The sequence below is a fragment of the Neltuma alba genome, unplaced genomic scaffold (assembly GCF_004799145.2).
Source record: "Neltuma alba isolate B1F8T4 unplaced genomic scaffold, ASM479914v2 tig00012321_pilon, whole genome shotgun sequence".
NCBI classification, from domain to species: Eukaryota; Viridiplantae; Streptophyta; class Magnoliopsida; order Fabales; family Fabaceae; genus Neltuma; species Neltuma alba.
The window spans coordinates 57,842-61,590 of record NW_021636832.1 but is presented as its reverse complement, the minus strand read 5'-3'; the positions used below and the strand labels follow the sequence as shown (position 1 = coordinate 61,590).

The window sequence follows — 3,749 nt, the reverse complement described above, 5'->3', positions numbered from 1 at the left end:
CAATGAGCTTGCGAAGTCTGAGAATTCACCCATTTCAGTATACAGTGCAAATGAAAAGCATGATTGCATGCTCCCCAAACTGCAAGATGTAAAAAGAAACAGTTAAATTCCCCCCCCCCCAAAAAAAAGAATAATAATTAAGGAACAAAAGAAGAACATGATGACATCCCCACAGGAACCTAAAAAATAAAGATAATACATATTCATCAAGTGTGCAACAAAACAGGCCAATCTTTCTGCAACACTGAGATAGCAACACCTTGAGGAAAAACCATCACAAGCTCCTTTAAAGTAAGTTCAAGCAATTAGTAATAGACTAATTAATTTTGAAATTCTGGATCCAGTCATGACAGGACTTGAACAATAGAACCACTAGACCAGCAATAGACTTAAACTCTCGATAAGATTGACACCGGGAGGTGTGCAGGTCACGCCCTTTCAGAAGGACTTGACTAATGACTATAGCTCCGTTGCACCACAGGTATCTCTACACCTAAAGCCACAGCACAAAGTTAAGTCCTATAGGTCAGGCAGGAACCTACTTTTCAACCACATTGGCGAGTTGGCAGCTTGTTACTCACCAGTATCATGAATCAACCTACTGCCTATCTGATCTAGAGTCCAGGGCAACTTTAAACCAAGTATATACCTTTTCTTTTGATGCTCTAAACCAAGTACATATTAACACAGAGGAGAGATGCAGATAGAAAAACAACTAACAAGCGCTTCTGCTGTGTGGAGTGAAGTTTGAGGAGGAGGAGAACGTCAGTAGCATTTTAATCTATACACAGTTTTTGGGGAGAATCAAAATTAAGTCCCAAATAAAGAAGTTAATTATTTTCTTAGTCCCATTTACAAGCGGTTGGGACTTGTGGGTGATTTACTTTCTTATTTGGAACATGTATGTAATTTTCCCTAATTCTTTTCAAGTTGTATTCAAAGTAGGAAAAGATGAAGGTGGACTCCCAGATAATCAAATAACCAGCAATCAAGGCTATTGCCTCAGCTGCAGGTCTGAAGATTCAAATTTAAAGAATTCAATCATAATTATTTAGCATGAGTATGAAGAAGTAATAAAAACCATATGCGATATCATTTGTAACTTACTCAAAGGGCAGTCATCCCCAGGATGTTTACAGTCTGGGCAACAGCCATCAAAGGCCATCCTACAAATCCCACATGTTTCATCCTGAGCGTCCCAAGTCCATGACGCAACAGCATGCCATCTATAATCAACACAAGGGGCAGGAATGTGAACATTTTAAGACAGGAAAACCATCAACAGTTAAATATGCCAAGGAGCTTCCATAATTAATTAATAGTCCCTAGCATTTACGTGCAAATATAAATTGCAACTACATATGACAAATTAAAAGCTAAAATTTTACATAACAGATCTTCAAGATAGAAAGAAAACATACTCTTTTTGGAAGCCCAGGGGAAATCCAGACAGAAAACTAAGTCAAGCAAAACATTCCGCAGAACATTTGATATACTTACAACAAAATTTTTCATAATTAAACACAAAAACAAACATGTAAATTCAAAACATGGAAATTCTGCTACAACCCAATATAAGAATTTTAAAACTAACTACATTGAAACCTTTATAGTTGCCTGCATCAGATGGGAATCTCAGTTTAAAAGTTCCTGATGCAGTTTGTGATAAGCTATTATCTGGCATCTCAGTTCTAAAAGGAGGTCATTTTACAAATCCCATGGTTCCCTCAAACAGATTTAAAATTCCCAATTTACATGCAGCACCAGCCACAGTGAACTATCTATATCTGCACTGTAATTTCAACATTCCAATCTAAAAGTAGAGTAAAACCACTCTCACAACTATATAAGACCCCAGAGAGGAAATAAGACTACTAAAATTCACAATCAAAAACGGAAAAAAAATAAAAACTGAAACAATGAACACAACAAAAAGTAATAATAAGACTAGCATTGCAAGGATACGCAAGACCTTGACTTTCATCTTCTTTCCCCGCAATCTACAAAAGGAAGCACAATCAAGGTTGGAACTTGAATTTATGAAAAATAACGTAACCAATGAAACAAAATAAAACGCTTACACAAGCCTATACAGTATATCTCAAACCTGTCCAAAACTAGTCTCAATCAAAAAGTGACCAAATCAAGAACTTAATATTTCCTAGCAACGGCGCCAAAAACTTGATGCTACCAAATATTAACGGTGTACAGGCAGTAAGAAAAGAGATAGTGGCATATCAAGATCGATTCCATGAAAAACTCAGTTAACCAATGATTAGGCAATAAAAATCCTCTTTTTGTTTGAGTTGAAAAAGTCAAGATTGAATTTGAATTAAGTGAAATAAAATTCAAATTAAACAATGCAAGAATTATGAAATTAACAAATACAAACGTCAAAAAAAGAACAACCCAGAGTTACAAATTAATTATTTGCTTCTTAGATATTATCCCTACTGAATTAATTGTACTTAAACTTAATTAGTTAATCTAGAGTCTTACTAGTTAAAAGTGCCTATCATCAACTTATAACTCTATCTCAATTAATTATGTAATCTCTCACAATTATCCAAGGCGCAAATTAATCCAATTTCACTCTAACTTGATTATGTGGAGCCTCTAGGTATATGTCTATCCAAGGTGCAAATTAGTTTAAATCCAATTCCACATTACTTAATCACAAGGCCTATTTCAGATTCCCCTCATCAAGTTCAATCCTAAATTCCCAAAACAAGCTCACTGGTGCCAAGCACTGAGCAAGTTAGAATTAAAAACAAGATTAAGTAAAACAAATTAAAATTAAGATAACTAAACAGTGGGAAGAATCTCTAAATCACAAACAACTTCATAGTTCCTCTAGGTTGCAAAGCAAACTAGCCACACATGACTTTGATCAATCTCAGCTCAACAACATTAACTCCAAAATCAAACATCATACTGGATAAAGAGAAAAGGAAAGCGAACAAAACACTGATGCAAATCTCTCTTCCTCAAGCTCCTCTGGTTCAGTTCGACGGGTTTCTATCTTCACGCCAGCACTGCTTCTCCTCCACCCAAGGCCGTCGTACTTGAAGAAGAAGATGAACAAGCCAGTCGCGCCTTCTCTCTCTTAATTCTGAACCAAAAACAGTAGAACTCTCTCCCAAACTCTCCTCCGTCGAGATCGCGTTCTGCAGCGAAGAAGAAGAACCCAACGGCGTCTCCTCCCACGCAAACTCGCCTTCGAAGGTTGAAGACAAAGAGCTCGAACCAGTCCCGTCCGTCTCTCTCGCTCCCTGAACCACTCAAGCCGAAGAAGATGATCGATGAACACTAATTTGAGTAATTTCCGCCTCCCCTCTTCGATGAACAGCGCTCCCTGTCTCTCAACTCGATGATTTCGGATTTCCTTCTTTGGTCTCCATCAAACGCTGCGTCCCCTCCCGAAGCACGTGTAACTCGTGTTTAGGATTCAAAACCATCAGCCCCAAACGGTGCGTTCTACTTCTGAAAGGAAGAAAAGAAGAGAGAACAAATAAAAGGAAAAACTGAAAAGAAAAGACAGATAAAATAAAATAAAAAGAAAGGAAATAAACTACTCCCTATCTTTCAACTCAGTGAACCAGTCAACTGGCCGGTTTGGTTGTCCCCTATAAGGCAAAAAAAAAAAAAAACCAAAATGACCTAGAGTAACCCAATTAACTTGACTAATTTGGTGGGTTAATTTGGTTGTCTCTTTTTTTTTTTTTTAAATGCTATTTTGATGACCTTTT

The 3,749-nt window shown here is 37.0% G+C and overlaps 1 long non-coding RNA gene across 1 annotated transcript; it reads right to left on the bottom strand.

Annotated features, from left to right (window-relative positions):
- Positions 1–3,430, bottom strand: LOC114725994 (uncharacterized). The gene is made up of 4 exons (XR_003738466.1): positions 2,936–3,430; positions 1,966–2,000; positions 1,108–1,226; positions 1–79 (listed from the first exon to the last, which is right to left on the bottom strand). It is a non-coding gene; the product is annotated as an uncharacterized LOC114725994 (long non-coding RNA).
- Between the last annotated feature and the right edge of the window lie 319 nt (positions 3,431–3,749).